The sequence below is a fragment of the Equus caballus genome, chromosome 18, assembly GCF_041296265.1.
Source record: "Equus caballus isolate H_3958 breed thoroughbred chromosome 18, TB-T2T, whole genome shotgun sequence".
In the NCBI taxonomy this organism is placed as follows: Eukaryota; Metazoa; Chordata; class Mammalia; order Perissodactyla; family Equidae; genus Equus; species Equus caballus.
Window position 1 is genome coordinate 28,347,466 of NC_091701.1, and position 20,914 is coordinate 28,368,379.

At 37.7% G+C, this 20,914-nt stretch overlaps 1 long non-coding RNA gene across 2 annotated transcripts in view; it reads left to right on the forward strand.

Moving 5' to 3' along the window:
* The window catches only part of LOC102148751 (uncharacterized), a 57,149-nt gene that overhangs the window by 9,325 nt on the left and 26,910 nt on the right, over window positions 1-20,914 (forward strand). The window contains exons 3-4 of one of the 2 annotated variants that reach the window (XR_011428205.1): window positions 8,575-8,968; window positions 12,463-12,624. This is a non-coding gene — a long non-coding RNA (uncharacterized lncRNA). Of the gene's footprint in view, window positions 1-8,574; window positions 8,969-12,462; window positions 12,625-20,914 lie in introns of those variants that run through there. The other variant, XR_288710.3, reaches the window with a different exon arrangement.

Below are 20,914 nucleotides of genomic sequence, written 5' to 3' on the forward strand. Positions count from 1 at the left end.
AACCATAAAATGTTGATCATTAAGAACCAGACTGATCTTGTATTTCATGGGATTTAGCACTTGTCTGTATTTATCCAATTAAATGTCTCCACCTATAACATTTGTTTTTTTCCTGGGTGGAGTGATGGCCAAGAGTAGATCTTTTTCTACGAAATTTTTTTTTCTATCATGTTTAATTATATAAAATTTCGTAGTTATTTTCCAATAGCTCTGTATTTGCTAAACAAGTTTGTTTAGATATAAAGATTTATCACTGACATTTTTGACTTCTGATTTATATGGAATCTTAAGAAATTATACTAAATAAATTTTTAAACTATACTCATTAGGCAGTCTGATAAATTCTCCTCAAAAGGAAAATAAATATTTTAAATTCTTTTTATAAATATGTCTTGGTGTTTGACAATGCCTCAGTCTTAGAGTAGTGAAAAGATTAAATAAAATGCCAGTTTGAGGCAACTTTTTATATTTGTTAATTTCTTATCCTAACAATACAGAGATAATTCCTAGGAGACCTCATTTCCCTGACAAGTCAAAGGTTTACTGTGCTTCTTATTGTTTGCTTTTTAAGTGTCAAGAACTTCTATTTATTTTTTCTTTTTTTCCCAAAGTCTATTGAACTAACCAAACAAATCTTAGTAGTATTGTTAAAGTCTTATTATTATTTCTTATAATAATTATTTCTTAAGGGCCAGCAGGAAGTCCTCCAGTATTCAACATAGTTTACAACCTCTGTGGGATGGACAATTTACAGAAGTGCCAACTGGGGTTGAAACTAGAACTGGGTTGTCCAAATGTAATGGTTCTGGCTTCCTTTGCATTATTGCAAATTTTTCTTTGTTTCCTTGTTACGGTTGAGCAGACCTCCCCCAAGATGTTTAGATGGACAACTTAAGGGAGGTGTGTTTTCGGGAAGACTTAGTGGCAACATCGGTGAAAAGTCTTAGTGAGACATGGCAAAGGTCATTGTAATGCGGCCTTGGCTCTCATAATTTCGGAGGAAGTAGGTAGGAGGTGGTGGCAGAAAGGAAAAGATACTGAGGTGTTTCTAACACGGGCACAGGAATATGTGGCAATAATAGAACGTTACTAAAGTTTTCCTCTAGAATGAGTCATTGCCAAATATAATTCGAAGCTTTGTGCATCCCCAAGAAAATACCAATTTGTATGATTTTTATGAAGCTGCACTTTGGAAAGGTGGGCGAATTGGTTGATAGACAGTGAACAAATGCACACAGGATTCACAGTTGAAGTTGAGATTGTGGCTTGAGGTTAGCGAGGTGTGACACCAAAGTTAGTGACACATGGATGTCTTTCCAAAGGTCTGATTTGTTAAAAACAATGCTGAAATACTTTGACAGATAACTGTAAGTATTCTAGGCTTAACTGGGAGGGAAATGTTGCATTATAGTTCAAGAATAGACAATAGCCTTTCAAACCCAAATCAAGTATCTAACCACCCTAAAGAAATGAATTTTGTTGTGAAGCTGAAACAGTTACATATTATATTCTTTAACTTAATTAGCGGCAGATGTACCTTGGGTCTAATAAGCTCCATATTATTCAGTGGCAATGCTAGCATCTCCTCCATCAATGTTATCCAAATTTAATCTTTTTTCTTTTTAAAGATTGGCACCTGCGCTAACATGTGTTGCCAATCTTTTTTTTTTTTCCTTATTCTCCCCAAAGCCCCCCACTACATAGTTGTATATTCTAGTTGTGAGTGCCTCTGGTTGTCCCATGTGGAACGCTGCCTCAACGTGGCCTGATGACCCGTGCCATGTCCGCGCCCAGGATCTGAACTTGTGAAACCCTGGGCTGCCGCAACGGAACACACGAACTAAACCACTTGGCCACGGGGCCGGCCCCCAAATTTAATCTTAATATTATTTTACTGAATCTGTGGCAACAGCTTGTTATTTTTTCCTTTTTGTTTTGTTTTCTCTTTTTTTTTGATGGTAGCCAGGGAGTGTGGTGGGGCAGACATTCAGAAGCTTGGGGCCAGTTTGATGTATCTCCAAAGGTTAACACTTAAATAATTGTTGGAATTATAAAGTGTTCTAGGTCCTCAACTTTTCATATCCAGGAAGATTTGCTACTTTCAACAAAAATCAGAACAGAGAGACTAATAACCTATACCCATATGAATTATTTTCCTATCAGTATAAAGTATGATAAAGTGTGAAAAAAAGCAAAATTTGAGATAGTTTTGTAGGAGCTTGATAGTGTAGGTGGACGTACGTCAGATATTGTACTAATTTAGTCTAAATACTTTCACATGTAAAAAGAGAGGCAGATAGGATATTTTGTCTAAAGAGGACAGAGTTAAAATAATATTTGGAAATGACAAGTAGTCAGATATGGGCATAACGTTTCATTTTAGAGATACGTTATTGTACAGACAAATTTGGTAATAGTGTGTATTTTACTTCTAAGAATTTGGTGAGTAAAGTACTTTGCTTTTCCCCTCATGTTCTGGTAATAAGATTTCATATTCTGTGAGCATTTCACGTTTCTCAATCCTCCGAGGCTATGAAGAGTCCTCCGCCCTGACATCTCAACTTCCCCAAGATAATGCTAAAAAGAAGTCCAAATCCTTCCACAGGCACTGCCAATACCACATGGCAATCTTCATCTCTTCCCAGGGCCTTTGATTGGCTTAGTTTGCAGGAGCCCATGGAAGACTCCACCTTGTTCAGTGGGTATTTAGTAAAATTGAAACACCACTTGTCTACAGCCCATTTCAACTTTTCCGTGATTCTTAGGAAGGCCCTAGGCTCCATTTGGAAAACAGAAAACAAACCACAGATCTATGAAGGTCAAAGGGGAACTTAAGAAAGCAGTAGCAATTGTTAAGACATGGAAACTTCTTGTTTAAATTTCACTGGACTCATTTATATTGACTCTCAAGTAGACACTCTAATGACATAATTTTGTTGGGCACTTTATGAAGCAGAGGAAAATGTCAGGCACTGCAAAATGTATGGATAGAGTCAAAGCTGCAGTATTGGTAATTAGTTCAATAGAATAAAACTGAGAGTTAGGTTATTTTCTGGGAATTTGAGCACAAATTAGACAAGGCAAAGAAAATGGATTGCATTCCAGTGAGAACTAGCTTAACACTTGAATTCAGAAAACTTCAGATTTCTTCCTTGTTCAGTCGTGCAAATAGAGAAGACGGTAAGAAAGAGAAGTAATTCAGAAGGAGGGCTTCAGAGAGTAAACTGAAGATTTCCATGGAAATATGCTGGGTTTTTTTATTTTTTATTTTTTTGCCTCTTTTAAGCTATTGCTTTCAGTTTACTTCAATGCAGTCACTGAAGTAGCTTAGAAAGAAATCTTTGATATGCCAGATCAACCAAAAGTTTTAAAATATGCTTTTGTGCCTCCATTTATAATGCAAATAGTAAGTTGGCATTTTGGGTTCATTTCACCATTGTCTCTGAAGTGTGTTAACATATACAGAGTGAGGAAGGGAAGGGAGTCCCACAAGAGAGCACATCTTTGATAGTTCAATAATAATAAAAAAATGTATTTAGGTCTTTGCTAAATACCTTTCACCTCCTAAGAATATAAAAAATGAGAGGAAGAGATCTAAGAAGAATAAATTGTGGTTGCCCTCTATGTTAGCTGAATGACTAAAGATATTATTCTATGAATTACCCACTACTTAAATATTCCTAAGTCTAGCCTTTATGAGCTCATAAAAAAGACTCTGCTTATGTGTCCAGGAAAGCCAATATCTTTATATACTGTCAGAACAGAACTAACATGCTGTTTCAATATCAGTTGGAAAACCAGTAGATATTTCGTTATATAAAGCAAGCTGGGCAATCACCTTAAACCCACGTTTATGTTTTAGTTTTATCATACATAAACATTATCTAGCTGAAATAGTTTTAAAAAATGGTAACCTATGTTTGAGAATGATGGAAAGAGACTTGGAATTCTGGTTGCAATAGGATTGCCACTGTAGTGCTTTATTCATGAGAATCTCCAATCTTTTTTCAGATATACTAAAAAAGTCAAAATTAATTAACGTCAGAAACACAAATGAAGGTTGGCAATAATCATACATCCATGCTAGGAGGGGGGAAGACTGGGAGTCCTATATGCTGTATAAACCCCAGAGTCCACTTTTCCTTTTGAGTTCCTCTATAAAGCCTCTTATGCATTCTGAAGCTTCAGAATTTCTTCTAGGCAACTGATGTCAAAATACATTTTCTGACAAATACCCCCCAAAAATGCAACCAAGAGCAAAAATATTTCAGGAAGCTTCAGTTGAAGTGTGAGTAATAACCATTGGATAAACAGAAGTTTTGCCATCTTCTGTTTCATGATTGAACTTCTCAAATGTAAACAATTTATAAGGAAAATAGTGAGCATGTCAGATTTGAGCAACAGAGAAAAGCTTGACAAGAAAATCAGAGTTGTGCTTTGTCAGGACAGGTAGGTAGGACACGCCTATGATTCTAAACTGTTTAGATATATTCTTGTCTTTGAAATCATCATTCCTTCCCTTCTCTCCCCTTCCCTCTTGGGCACTGGCTTGGACTTTGTTTGCCTTTGCTTAACTTGGGGACCTGAGTTCAGAACTTCTCAATACTCTCCCCATTCTCCTCTCATTCATCTCCCCCGGAGCCTTCTCCCACTTGGGCTTATTGGGTAACCATTTCCTCGCAGGTGTCTCCTCACCTCAGCATTGCTTAAGTACCTCTTATATGTGTTGCTTAATGGTTATACTTTACGGGAAAATGAGTCTCCCCGTGACCTCCTTTCTTTTGTTATCTGACTTGAATTAAGTTTTACAACTCTGATTAGAGACAAATCTTTATTTTTCGACACTGCTACTCTTTCTGCTGGCTCATTTGACACAGCTGATAGAGAAGGGATCAAATGCTGCAACTGATTAGCATATCAAGACCTGTTTGCAGGAATGATGATAAAATACCATGAGAAAACATGCTATATATACTCTGTAGTAGATGCTGTTGGTACCCTGCCTAGATCCCCTTCAGTGGCTGGTACATACTCCCCCCAGCTGCTTTGAGTGCAACTGGTAAACTCACAGCCGCCTCCTTCTCTGGAGAATTGCCCCCTGACCATGGCTGACTGGGAAGGGGGGAAGCTTGCAAAGGCCAGCCGCTTGGCCTCAACATGGACCTAAGGCTGTGGTGCAATCTGTGCTCCAGAGCGTCTCCGTGGGATCCAGTGAAGCTAGTCTCCAGCTGAGCCCGCATTCTTGCGTAGCATCCACCCCCTCTTTCTTCCCTCTCCTTCCCCTTCAAACACTCCTCCGAAAAATCACTTGAAAAAGAATTCCTTTGTCAGTCTCTGTTTCTAAGGAAACTCACCTAAAACGTACACCTTTAAAATAAAGAAAAGTCTTAGAATGAGTTAACTAAATCTTCAATATGTTAGAAACGACCAGTTTTAAGACAGACATTGATAGAATAAAGTCTTAGATTTGGAAAAACAGAAGGAAAACTTAAGAGGTTTTCAGATGTGGCAAAACTTAAGAAGCATAGAGATATTATCTTTTGCCTCATAAAAAAGAGGAAATACTTTTAAAGGAGTTGCAAATATTTAAAATGTTATTAACCCCGAGAAATCCCGTGAGTGGGACTGCAGAGGTCTCCTAAGAAGTGACATTGTGACCAGCTTTAGAGTTTCCAAAGGAGTTTCAGGTACATGACCTCGACTCAGTCTCAGGAGAGGCATGACAGGTAGGGATAATTATTAGCCCCACTTTCTACAGGTGATGACTGAATCTCAGAGAGCTTAAATGATTTGGCCATTTTCTCACAGTTCGTAAGTACCTGGCCTATAGTTGTCTGTGTGAAACCTGAGTAAGATTTGCCGATTAATTTAAAGTACTTTCTGGTGTTTATCATAGTTGGGCTTTCATAATTCTGTTATTAAATCTATTAGTTAATTACTAATCTTAGTGGTTCACCCAATAACCTAGAGTTAATCTTGGGCGAAGTGGTCAAATTCATATTAAATGTATATATTAGTTATCGATTGATATGTAACAAATTGTCCTAAAACAGCAATTCAAAACAACAAACATTTATTATCTCACACTTTCTGTGGGTCAAGAGCTGAAGGTTGCTTCAGCGCTTCTGTCTCAGACTTCTCAAAGCTACAGTTATGGTGTCGGCCGGGGTCGTGGTCTCATTTAATGGCCTGGTTGAGGGAGGATTAGCTTCTAAGCTCCCTTGGGTAGTTGTTGGCAGGATTCAGTTCCTGGGGAGCTATTGGACTGAGGGCCCCGTTTCCTCACTAGCTGTTGTCCAGAGGCCTCCCTCAGTTCCTTGTCACATGGCCTTTCCCACAGGGCAGTTCACAATATGGCAACTCATGTCCCTCAGAGCAAGGAAGTGAGAGAGAGCAAGAAAAGACAAAGTGGAAGCTAGAGCTTTTTTGTAACTTAATCTTGGAAGTGACAGCCCATCATTTTTACTGTGTTCTCTTGGTTAGAAGTGAGTCACTAGGTCCAGCCCAGACTCAGTGGGAGGGGATTACACAAGCACATGAATATTGGGAGGCAGGAGCCATTTTAGAGGCTGCCTACCACAATTGGTACTTGGCTGTCTCATGCACGAAGCCCTGCAACTTGATCCAACCCCTTGTTCTCCCAATAGGGAAGCAGTGGATTATTTTCACTATGTTAATTTTATGGGTTTAGGCATATGTGCTTTAGTTTAATACTCTTCTCACTTGTTCTTCCTCCCACCCACTCTTCAATTTCTCTTCTCCTTTTGCTCTTCCTTTCTTGCTTCCTCTGCTCTCCTGCTTCAGTCTCTACTCACTTCTCTTTCAGACTCCGTATTTGTCTCTTTTCTCCATTCTCATCCTCTCAGCGGTCACCTTCCTTTCAGAATCCAAGTCCTCTGTATCTTTCCTGCTACCGTGGGCGTTCCTGCTCCTCTCTCTGCTAATAGGGACCATGGATGACCAGCAATTTTAGATGCTGGCTTTTAAATTTCTAAATAAAGTGGTTTATTTCAGCTATCGAGTCTTGTTTTTCTCCCAAGTTCCTCTAGGAAGATGACACCATGGTGAAGTGAGACAACCTACTTTTTATAGAATATTGAAAATCCCATTGTAGAGGGAGGAGGTGGACTTTTCTATTTCTCCACGCATAATGTCAGGTCTCAATTGTGTCTAGTGTTCAGGCTTGCAGACATTTTAAATTCTTTAAAAACATAAGATGAGGGTCCGGCCCTGTGGCTGAGTGGTTAAGTTCATGTGCTTTGCTTCGGAAGCCCAGGGTTCACTGCTTTTGATCCTGGGTGGGGACCTAGCATCGCTCATCAAGCCATGCTTTGGCAGCGTCCCACATAGAGGAACTAGAATGACTTACAACTAGGATATACAACTATGTACTGGGGCTTTGGGGAGAAAAGGAAAAAAAAAGGAGGAAGATTGGCAACAGATGTTAGCTCAGGGCCTCTCTTCCTCACCAAAAAACCCCTCCAAAAATACCCCCAAAACCCAAAAACAAAAAAACTTGACTTGTAAAGATTGTACCGTCATGCTACTAAAAACTACTCCCTGATTGACATCTATCAAAAATAGAATATTAAACAAACAGACATAAGATGATGATGCAGGCCAAAGGACACTGTTACATCACTTATCTCAAATGATCTATTTGATTCTTGATGGCAGGGACACAAACTCTATCTCTACTCCCGGTATCTAGTGCTGTTTGAGTGAGTTAAATGAACGTGGCACTATAGCACATCTACCGTGGATTGGATAGGTTGGTTATTTCAACAACTAAATATAGGGTGGAAAAGTGGTTTTCCGAAATCTTATGTGAAATTCAGGAAAAATGTTAATAGCATCTGCATTTCTATTTTCCAGCAATTGAAGATGCTCTCAAAGAAAAGGGTCTATTTGACCCAACAGAGAGCATATTTCACACGTGAGGGTGATGTGCAGTAATTAGCTTTTTTGTTCTAGGATGACTGATAGTGATTCCACGGACTGTTTCAATATTAGGCAAAGATTCTTGGGGCAAAACATGATGAGAATATGTTCAACTCAATGACATGTATGCTAAGCCTATTGGCACATAACAACCAATTTCATTGCATGACCTACCGCCTAGAAACATCAAAAGTAGACGTCAAATCATTTGGAGAACAGTTGTTTAGTGAGTTAGAATGAATGAAGTCTTTAGTGAGTGCTGGCATCAAATTCCGTCCTAGTTTGTTGCTTGTCATGCCCTATTCTCCATCTGGGATGCCCAAGGCACTCTTTTTCAGGACACTTGACCTACCAGTCATATTTCAGAAACTACTGATTTGGTGCTGGCTGACGGAATTTAGACTCCGAGGAGTCCGGCTGCTGGATTACATACAGACTAATGACCCATCAGATGCTAAAGGCAAAAGCTTAAAGTGCGCTAGTGAATTAAACCACAGCATTGTCGGAAAGGAAGAATTTATTATGTCATTAAACCTAACTCAATAAGTTTTGCTTCTTTAGATGCACTGCACTGAGGGAAAAGTAAGAAATTAATTTTAAACAAGTGTTATCATTTTTCTTCCACTTTCCCAGGTAAAACATATTCACATGAAATTAAGAGATGGAGTATTTCATTGAGATTAAAAGAAAGCCATTAAAAGGAATGATAAATTGTGAAAACCGGGTGTGACTGCCTAGCCAGACATGTACTTCCAAGATCAGAGACTACGTGCTTCAGTTCATAAACACAGAGGAAAACCGGCTGGCCTAATTTAATGGTGCCCTGGGTGAAGTTTTCAGGGCTTTGCAGGAAATCTCAGAGGCTCATTGATACAAAGAAGTCAGCAAGAATCATGACCGATACTGAGTTTAATGTGAGAGTTAGGGCACAAAATGAAAACCAAAATGGAGGTTTTTGGTTCAAAGAAGAATTACGAAGATATAAAGAAAATTCTCATAATTTAAAGATTACTATAAAACATAAACGGTAAGATATTTGGTGTTGAGTCCTTCTGTATATACCTTATGGTTGCTTTAGAGCAACAGATGATATGTTTGTAAAGATAACTTGAAGACGGCTGAGGTGATTGCTGAGTGTTTATACCTCTCATCATTTATCAATCAAAAGAATCCCAGGGGCTCTAAAATGAATTTCAGGATTATAGAGGTTAAAAAAAATTAGACTTATCATCATATCTATAACGCCAGTTCTAATAATGGACAGACTTCTATTATTTGTATTCCAGGTAATAAAATATATTTTCTATTAGGGGTTATTATGTAGTAGGATAAAAGAAAGAGTTTAAATCCTCAAAGAAGAGATTCTAGTCATTCTTGTAACTGAATAAATTCCACCGCAGATGGCTTATGTCAAATCAAAGAAAAAAAATACTCCAAGGATGGTCTGGTCCAAGGGACTAAACATTGTAATTTCCTTAAAATTCGTTCCTATCACAGGATATGCAATATTCTGTGCTTAAGATAAACATAGGAATAATAACCAATGGTGCACTTTTTTTCTTTTATTCATTCACTACTAAAGATGATGGCTTTAGATTTTTTTTTTTCTTTTCCTGTGGAAGATTCGCCCGAGCTAATATCAGTTGCCAATCTTCCTCTTTTTGCTTGAGGAAGATTCTCCTTGAACTAACATCTGTGCCTGTCTTCCTCTATTTTGTATGTGGGTGGCTGCCTCAGCATGGCTGCGGACGAGTGGTGTAGGTCTTCGTCCAGGAACTGAACCTGGGCTGCCAAAGTGGCGCGCACTGATCTTAACACTAGGCCACAGGGCCAGCCCCCTAGAAATTTACTTAAAAGTGGGGTTTTAAAGCCAATCTGATTTGGAATTTTCCTTTTCCTTCCTTTCTTCTTTCCTCCCTCTCTCTCCTTTCTTCCCTCTCTTTCTCTTTCATGCAGGAATCACAAGATATATTTTGATTTTATTCCTGAAATTATTTTTATCTTGGACTGTTACCTGGAATAACAGACAAGAAATCCCCCCTTCTAGTTATTCAATATGCTTAGTAATGCAAAGAATTTTTTTTTTGAGAATAGCTTTCCTCCCTATGGTGGTCCCAAATTTCAAGGTAAGACACACCTTGGCAGGAAAGGAAAGCTGAGATGGAAAATTCATCTGCCCTTTGTGGAGCTTGCAATTTTCCCAGAAGCGTCCCACTCCACAATTCTGGGATGAGTATCTGGCCTGGTTCCTCTGTCAATTGCTTCTTTGCCAAGAATGGAAGGCTATAAAGAAAGGAATGTTACAGACCAACATCACCACAGCTGTCCATAGAGATTTCCTAAAGAAGCATTTTGTGCCCATTAGTGAAGTGTCAGAAAGGAAACCAATTTCCAATCACAAATACCATTTTAAACATCTCTCATGTATTAGTGAAACAAAGTTTTTGCCTGTGTCTATAAAACTGTGGTCTTTATACCAACTTCATGAGTTATCATGTGGGTTAATTGAGTAAATGGATACAAGCTCCTAGAACAGTGCATGGACTATAGAAAGACATTCCATATTTAATGCCTCGCAAATTTTAATGTTCCTAAGAATCATCTGGGGATCTTATTAAAATGCGGAGACTGACTCAGTACATCTGAGATGGCCTCAGAGATTCTGCATTTCTAACAAGCACTCAGGTGATGTTGGTGCAGCTAATCCACAGACCACACTTTGAGCAGCAAAGATTTAAGTAGTGATTTATCTAATTGTTTGGTTATGACTGTGACTGTAGAGTCTATGAGGTCTTAGTCCTGACTGGTCATGGTTGTCTTTTAATGATGATCTAGAAGCCTATGAGAGAGGAGTTACCCAATATTATTTTATATGTGTTTCTTCCCACAAACTCTCTTGAAATATGAAGGATTATATAATGCATCATAGGAAGAACTGTAATGTGTAATCCATAATCTAAAGTCTAATCCATAATCCCACCGACTCTCCAGGTGATTCCCATTTATACTTTGGCAATCTTTAAGACATTTGGGAGAAATGGGTGATCTGGGGGAGCAAAAATTTGTTTTGTAAATTCAAAAAATATTTCTGGTTTAGACTAAAAAAAGTTTTCATGATGAAGCCCACCTTATACATCTCTGGGAAGTCTCTTAAAGGTTTCCCTTTAGGGAAGGTATTTAGTGAGATCCAGGTGCTCGCCATGATCAACAGGTTGCCGTGGGAGCATTCGCTGCACCGTTACTCATCCGGTTATGAGGTTTAACCTACCGACCAATGTTGCCCGTACTATCATTTCAGGTATGTGATTGTGAACATTATGAATAGACCTTTTCTCTCTCCAGGATCTTCATCTATTTTTCTGACCGTGTTACACATGTTCCTAGATATCAGTAGGATCTTGTCTTCCTGACTTAGTCTCTTTTCTGGTAGTGTATTTTGTCTTTTACTTGATTCTGTTTCGCCCCAGCTTGATTGTACTGGTTGCTGATATAGGGCCAACCTAATTTGGAGAAGCAAATCAAAGAAAATTTGTGAAATAATAGTATTTATTTATCTGATTCTGAGTCTCCAATGATCAACGAATATAAAGAAAATCCAGTTGAGAATTAAGATTTTGAAATGATCACCTTCTAGAAACAGAAACTAGCATTGCTAAAACAAAGAGAAAAAAAAAAATCCCAACAGCTCTACTACCTTATTTTTGGATTTTTCTTAAATTTCCTTTAGATATGGTATTTTATGTCCAATCCCTCCTGCCAGGTAACTAGTTCAAATTATTATGATAAAGATATAGATTTTGCTCTTACATGTGTATTTTGTACTATGGTGATAGTTCGCCTATTCAGGGATGTGGGTCAAATATATTCAGAAGATTGTCATGAATAAAGACTCTTTACAATTTATATATATCATGAATGTAATAAACTCATGTGCCTCATTCATTGGCAATAGCCATAGACCCTCACTTATGACCAGGTTAGTTTTCTAGCTCCGGTATCTTGTTTCCTGGCTAACACTATATTAGCAGCAAAAAGGTAGAAGGGATGAGAGATAGCTGTAAGAGTAGCATGGCAATCTATGGAAAGGGAGAAGATTAAAAAAGGGTCCACAAAATCAGATACAAAAATGGAAAAAGAAATTGCAATCTGCACTATTTTCTCTGAGGGCAAACAGCCGTCTAGATTGTAAGAGCTGTGTTACAACCCAGTTCAGTCATAAACGGCCGTAATGGTGGTCTGCAGTAATCAAGAAAGGTTAAACTTGTCTTTGGTTTGCTCTGTCTCAGAAAACCAGAACATTTATAACACAATTTAAGAAGATTTCAGTGAAAATGATTTTTAAAATTTGATAACAAGGTTTTATTTCTTAAAGAAATATACCTTTTCTGTGATTATGGCAGATAAATCAAGCATTAATTTAATTCCAATTTGGATTTCTTTTCAATCTTAAAATGGATTCTGAGTGAGAAGGGGGGGGTTCAAAGTTTTAATTTCACAGGTGTTTTAACTTTTTATTTATAGTCAAACTTTGTGTGGAAGAGTAAAACTTATTCCTGTCCTGGGAAATGAAGTAAAATGGAATCCAGGAGTAATTCTGACTAAAAGTCTGAGTTTACGAACTTCCAGTGCTGCAAAACTGACAATCTGTGAGTTAATCTTTATTCTGCACCTTCATACTTTCAGGTGAGAAGTATTACACAAATACCAAGCGCTGTAAACCCTGTGGAATTCTCAGTCCTTACAACTACTAACAGCAAGCTGCTCGGTGGCTTATTAGGGAAGGTGTTCCTCTTGCAGGACCACAACAGGTCTGATTTAGGCTGGTGTCTGAATTCATTAGTAAAATCACAGCTCTCACCTGTTTTCTTTCTCACATTCTTTCTGAATTTTAGTATGACCGATGACGTAGGCTATTTTTTAGCCTAAAATATTTTGGCAGACACTTTTTGTCTGAATACCCAGAGTGAAAAATGCATTTGAAGTCATAGCAGATGAATTCTGCATAGAGACTATATACCACCTGATATTACACGAAACTTGAGGTTTTGCCTTGACTTTGGTGCCGGACTCTAGTGGTAGCTGTCTCTAGGATGAGGGTCTCTCAGGTGTGCAATATACCTTTCCTTAACTGTCAAGCACAGGCAAGGAAAGGCAGCTCAGAAGGGTCTTCACTAGCTGGTGTTATATGGAAAGAGGTGTTGGTTTATCTATATTTTTTGTTTAACTGGAAGATAATCCGTAATGTACAACACTGTTTTGAAAGCAAAATACTGCACAGAAAAGCTTTCTTATGTCTGTAATTTCTGGAACTTAACTTCTGAAACAGTTGTGCTAGTTATGGTCTATTATATATTTTTAGAAATCCGGCGTTTTAATGATCACAAATCTGCAATGTAGGAAGTAGTCCATCAAATACTGAGCCAATGAATTTTGATAGCACTTTCGTAAAAATAAGAGGTAGAATTCTCTGATGACTTCAGTAAGCAGAATAAACTAATACATATTCTCACACTCATACTCCCTCATACCTGCACATACACACACATACACACAATCTCAAACACACTGGTTCTTGCCCCAAATTTCACATAGAAAATAGAGAGTCTAAAATTCTCCATCTGACTTATTTCACTTAGCATAATACCCTCACAGTGTATCCATGTCATCGCAAATGGCAAGATTTCATCCTTTTTTATGGCTGAGTAGTATTCCATTGTGTGTGTGTGTGTGTGTGTGTGTGTGTGTTTATATATATATATATATATATATATATATATACCACATCTTCTTTATCCATTTGTCCATTCTTGGGCACTTAGGTTGCCTCCAAGTCTTGGCTATTGTGAATAATGCTGCAAGGAGCACATGTGTACAGTTCGTATGGCAACTAGACTTTTGGTAGTGAACAAGACGTAGTCCACACAGAAGTCAAAATATTGTGATGTACACCTGAAATTTATATAATGTTGTAAACCAGTGTGACTTCAATAAAAAAATAATAAAATTCTCATGAGAAATGACTAACTTTTAAGAAAGGCTAGGTAAGAAATATAAGGAGCTGACAAATAGTTGGCAAGTTGAAAGTGCTTGTATAGATGAAGAGGTTTAAAGATTAAAACAAAATGTAAGTCCCAGATTCCCACTGTATCCCTGTTTCAGTCACTGTACCCTTTCCCCATCCCATCTCAGAAGCTGAATTATCTTCTCCCCTCAGACTAAAACAGTTTTTATACACATAGTCTAAACACAGGAAATAGATATTGGAAAGCATCAGGAAATTAGGAGGAATAATGGTTAAATGAGTAAGGATAACAGTTAACCTAACGTATGTGACAAATACCGTCTCGTTCTCCCCTTCCCACCCCCTCACACTGACCTACACCCCACCAGGTATCATATACACAAACTCAGAGAATTCCTTGTTGTCTTTGCTTTGGAGCAATTTCCAGATCATGATACTTTCTGACTACAACTTTTGACATTTTTAGTTTTTTCTTTCTTCCCAAAGGTTTTTTACCAACAATGTTGGAATGTGGAGCTGCTGGTCTTACAGGCTGTACTCTAGATTTTGGTCTCTGAATCTTTCAAACATTGTAATTCCAGTTGTTGAAGCTCGGAGTTACCCAGGTGGTAGTTATTAACTGACGTGTCATGGTTCATGGTGAACAAGCTAGGTCAACAAACTTGTTTTTCATCATGGCTGGTTTTAATTTGAAAGGGAGCTTGTTACCTATTTGATAATGCTTCACTGAAGTTCACCTATTTCAGGTAGATTAATAGCTTGTTCAGGGATGAGGAGCCCAGGGGCCCTGTTGTAGCAGTGTGCTGTAGGTTCAAGGTTCAAACTTCAGAAAGTATAAAAGTCCTTGTTTTTCTTCTACCTGTTTGCCAGTGCATGCCTTAGTGAACTTTTATACTCGGTAATGCTTGAACAGTCACAGGTTGATGATCTTATAGTAATATTAGGAGCTGTGTTATATAATTAAGAAAGAGATGTGCTCTGGTAGTAATTTCCAGAGTAGAAGACTTTTCAGTTTTGAAGAGCATGAGGTTGGTGAAGATTGAAAAATATACATATGTAGTTTCCTGATCATTCACAGAAAAAAGATTCAAAATCTTTCTAAAATAGAATATTAAATTTTATGCAAATCCTGATACCATAGGTAGGTATTAGATTGAAGAAAATAGGTGAGAAAGGCCGTTTGTGTTTGGACCAATTCTTCATGGTGATGTATCAGTAATTCCTTAAATGAATGTCTGCTTAAATATATTTTTAATACATCTTAAAATTTGTAGTAAAATATTCATGGAAAAATTCTCTTCTTTTTGTAAGGGGGAGTTTCACTATGTTTGTTTTCTTTTAGCCTTTCATGAACTAGATCGCTGTGCACAAAAGGTGTATCAGCTAGCTCTGTCCATCTGGAGAAGAAAAAATTCCCGCTGCACTTCCTTCGTAGCGTGATCCTTATGAATCTTAATGTGGCTGAAGTTCCCACTCAGATTTTGCTCCTGGAGCGTTTAAATTCAACACTACTATTTGAAGATTAAACCACAGTGGAAATATTAATGATGTCTCTGTACTGAAAACAGCTTGGCAATCTCTTAAATTGATAGGTTTCTAAAGAAACTCTCCATTTCAAGTAAGGATCTGATATTTGGATCTCCTAAGCAGTCTGAAATGTAGTTTACCTCCATAGATTGGCTATCTAGGAGCTTGTAAACAAATTCATAAATTTGTCATGCTGATTATAGTGTTGGCAAACACAATGGCTGATCATGTTATAAATGTTTATCAACACCCGCACTCACCCACCTGCTAAGAGGTGCTACGCTTTAATGAAATTGTTTGAATATCAAGGCTGGTTGCTAAGATACAATGTTCTTGTTACTAGGGATGTGATGCTTGCAGATTTCTGTTATCAAATAATGATTAGAGATGTGCTAACCTCAAGGTGCTTAGTGTGGTGAAAGGTTTACCGAGCTACAAATTAGTAAACTGTCTGCTTGAGCAGGCACTGGCAGAAGAAACATGAGCCTCATCCATACACGACTGGCATTTTAAAGGAAGACAAGAGAAGACGGGAGCAGGGCCATAAATGATGGCTCCTTGAAAGTTTGCCATGGAAGGTTTACCTACTCTATGGCTCAGCGTGATATATCTCTAGCCAGCCAGGGAATTTGTTGAAATCCATTGCCAATAACTCCTTCCTTTCTTATGAAAAGACCATTTTTTACATTTCCTTTTAACTGATTGTTAGGCAATTATTAACATTAAACACACCACATCTTTTTGTGAGAAATAAAAGCACATGAAAATGTAATCCTACAGAACAGAGGTGTATTTTTAACATGAACACATTTTTAAGATAATGCCAGATTTAAGAGAATTCTTGGTATAAATGCCGTATTTAGTATGATAAATTTTGAAAATGGTGCAAAATGTTTTCTGTTTTTATTTTATATTTTTATTCTTCCATTTTCTAGGAGAATTCAATCCCCCAGAATATTTAATATAATATAAAACATCATCATGTAAGTGTCAGAATGTTTCTTTTTATTTTCACATTATCTCAAAAAATACCATGGAGATGACCAAAGCTCTGTCGTCCACATTAGGCTAATTGTTCGTCTTGTTAAAGCAGAACCTGAGTTGCAGTATCACACTTACATTGGGGATACTCTGAGCACAACATTTTTACAGTGAAAACATTTCCATGATTTTATGACAGTCCCTGGAATTCCCAAGTGCTCTACTCATCACTAGTAATAATTCAGAAACGTGTAGGCAACTGTACTTCTGGTGTCATGTATAATTTTTACTCTTGTTGCTTTATAAGAAATTTCAATTATTAGGATCACAGATCTGATGGGTATTAAATTGACTCTTGAAATTTCCCTTAATAAAAATTGAAATTGTAGATATATTTTAATAATGAAAGTGTTAAAATGATATTCAGATATAACATCTGGCCTTCCATTAGATCATGAATACTATGAGAGCAGATTCTGAGTCTGTTTTTGCTCATCAGCAGGTAACCATCCTCCAGAAGAGTGCCTGCACAAATGAGGCACCTTATGAATGAAGGAATGACAGCTAAATCCAGAAAATTTTGCTAGTATCCATAGCAGATTCTTAGGAGTTTGTAAGTTAAACTTTCCTGCCTTTTGTGTAGAGTACAAAAATATCAAAGGAAAATGTGATAATATCTTACCCTTGTGAAATGGATTTTATATATCTCAATTTTACAGATGTGGAAGGCAAAGTTTAGAGGAACAAGGTAATGAATTTCTCAGTATCACACAACTAATGGGAGGCAAAGCTGGCTCCAAAACTCAGGACCTTTTAGTCCAGTCCTGACTCCAGAACCCCAACTGCCTCTCTGATACTGTCCGAGCTGAGTGGGGAAAACAGGGCTGATAGTTAAGTAGACATGGATGAGAACACATTTAGATGCAGTAAACATTATATGCCTACTTTTTGCCAAACACACAGGTAGGCATATGAAGGATAAAAAGAAATCATTTATGAAGTCCTTGGCCATGAGAAATTTTCAGTTTATTTGTTGAAATATAATATACTCACTTTAAAGAACTTGAGGGCTAAATATGAGTTCCAAGGAAAACATATTCAGCTTGAGCATGGAGAGAAAATCCTCATGGTGGCTGAGGTTCTGAGAGGGCATTGAAAGGATGAGTGTTTGGTTGGGAGATGTGACTGTTAACCTGAAAGATCTGTATTTAAATTCTTGTTCTGCCACATACTGGCTACATGAATTCGGGCAAATTTCTTAACTGAAACATGCTTTTCTTGTTATTATAATTTTCTCATGTGGATTAAATTAGCTCAGTAAGGTAATGTGCTTTGCACATACTAAACAGCCAGTGAATGTTAGTTATTTCTAAGACATATCCATTGACCATGCCCTACAGAATAGAGCTATATTACACTTGTTCCAGGCCCAAAATTGTTTCTGAAACTTAAATTTCACCTCTTTAATGAGATACTTAACTTGTTTTTATACTGTCCAAAGTTTGGTTCAATGAAATTGATTCATATTTATTGATGAATGCAAAACAGACATTGCAAGAACATTTCCGTGTTCTTATTTTAAGACTTTTGTGCTTCGAATAGATTTACAAGCTAGCACATGGCTAATTATAGACATATGGAGACATGTGGAAGTGTTGCTTGGGCAGGAGTGTGCTGTCATGGTGGAGTGACCAGTGCTGGGTGGGCTTATCTGAAGAGATTTGTTCTCTTCCTACTCAGAGAGTTCTTGTGAGACTTAAATGAGCAGCTAAATCTGAATGTCAAAAGGTCTCCAGGGGCTGGCCCAGTGGCATAGGGGTTAAGTTCACACGCTCTGCTTCAGTAGCCTGGTGTTCGCGGGTTTGAATTCTGGACAAGGACCTACACACTGCTCATCAAGCCACACTGTGGCAATGTCCTACATACAAAATAGAGGAAGATTTGCACAGATGTTAGCTCAGGGACCATCTTCCTCACCAAAAACAAACAAAAGATCTCCAAAGTCAAGGTAATTCAGATGACCCTACTGCAAGTAGGAAGAAGTAGACAAACAAACGCCAAATTTCTTAATATTCTCAGGATTATAACGCTTGCCAGTGATACCATATGTACTGACTTTTCTTGGAAATTAACTGTTGTGGTATTCAGCAATGCATCTCTGCTTTCTCCCACTTCTTTTTTGTTCTTTTAATCAAAATTCAATGCTGCTTTCTTTTTTCTGTGCTTTCTTAATGTCTGCACTTCCAGAGTATTTTATCTTTAGTCTAAATACGAATACTAAATATTTGGCCTACTGGCTCAGAAGCCAGCTTGTCTAAGCCAAAAACTGCCTCTACTGTCTAATTTTTAAGGCTATATTTTAAAATGCCTCTTATTCACCAGTGAGAAAATTACAAAATGCACTATTAAAAAAGTGAGGTTTGTGCCACTTAGAGAATATATTCCATACCCCCAAAAACCCATTATTCATATTTAGAGATGCCTCTAAATATAGATGTACTGAACTACCTCCCAATAATTCAGATCATGTCAAAGCACAAACCCCTCTCAGTGTGGGGTAGTGTGGGCATTTTGTTATCTACAGCAGCTGTTGCCTCTTTTTGAGGAGAAAAAACCTACTTCTGTTTAAATTTATGTTGCATTGAGCAAGTTGTGTTGCTTGTGATTATGGGTGGCTCAGTTGTGTCACATGGCATGACCTGCTGTAACCTGGCTTAATGTAGTCCACATGTTGCACTGAATGACACACGTGAAAACATTCCACTTCTCCACGGAACTGTGTGAGCAGGTGATTTCTCTAAATGGCAGACACTCCCATGCTTGTATTTTAAACCTCTACCACTTTAGCTAAAAATATCTTCAAAAGCCCACCCAAAACATTTCCCTTGGTTATTTTTGCAAATTGTTGGGTGACTCACAAAGGGCAGGGAGGGATGCACAAGGGGAAGTTTTGAATTATTTACATAATTTGATGGGATGGTGTCTGCTATAAAAAATCCACTTGGTGGAAGTCATAAATTTATTTACTTCACATAATCAGAGTGCTAGAGAGGGAAACTAATCATATGATTATTAGCTTGCTGCTTCTTGGATTCCAGCAAGTTGATAGTTATGTTTCTCATATAAACTTACTCTCAAACTAAACTTAAAAAAACACTTATATGAAAGTGACTATGTTCCAGCAAACGGCTCTCTTTTTACCATTATATTTATTCCTCCTCTGTGAGAACAATGCACACCATTGATCTTGAATTCAACTTGAAGCGGTTGGCTATCAGTGAAAACATTTTACGTTGGGCCATGCAGACATTTTCCCCTGGTTTCCTGAATGACCAATGAGACACATTGGTAGCACATCTGGAGCAGAATTCTCCCTTGTTATTAAGCAAACTGACCAAATGAGGGTCTAACATGTAGTCTTGGTTTCTCCAGCATTGTGCTCTAAGCAACTACGGCAATTAGTCAGGTGTGTGGCTCAGAAAAGAGATCCTACGAACACAGGTCTGGGAATTAGACCTACTGCTGAAATCCCACTTTCAGCACATATCAGCTGGGTGACCCAGTGCAAGTCAGTTAACCTCTCTGAGCCTTTCCTTCTTCTGTAAAATGAGATGATAATATTATATACACTGTACGGTGCTTTTAAAGAGGAAATTAGCTAAATGCTATGAAGTGCCCTGTAAAATGCTTGATATATAGGAGGCATTCAAAGCCAGGGAGCTACCATTAGTTTTGTTAAGTTCAAGTAGAGAAAGATGAAACCAACTCCTCACAAGTAAGCTGAGTAAAATAAATCAACACATTTACCAGATACGCCAAGCTCCCTTCTGCTTCTTTTTTCTGGAAATGTTTGGGGCCCCAGTGCACCATGCAGGTCAATTCTTCTGGGCACTAATTTTCTGAGACATCTTGTTATAGGCTTGAGAGCCTTTGCTTCCTTTTCCCTTTAACTAATTAAGAAGACTGTTTATCTAAAGTATTTGAAAATATAAAAGACCAGAAGACTAAATGCCACAGCAAAGGCAAGAAATAAAGCTGGTGCTTACCTAAGACATTAATTTGCACGATGTAATGTATACATTTTAACCTAGTGTTATCAAGATCTCCAACACTGTTTGACTCACTGAAGACAAAATGTCAGGTTAATTGAGCCTATCAAGAAAGATAATGATTTCTCAGTAGAGTATCTATTAATGATTGAATTATTTATCATTGTAAAGTGCATTTGTACCAAGATATGTCCATATTGGATGGATAGAGCATAGGAGATAATACAGCAAAAACCTAAATCTAATGTGTTAGATTTAGCTGCTATTTGACATAAAGTAAATATTTGAATGGGAACATGGATTACTGTATTGGAAAATTTACTTTTTGCATGTAAAGAATAAGATATAACTGACTTGACAACTATGGTTATTTCTTTCCGTTAGAGTATTCGAG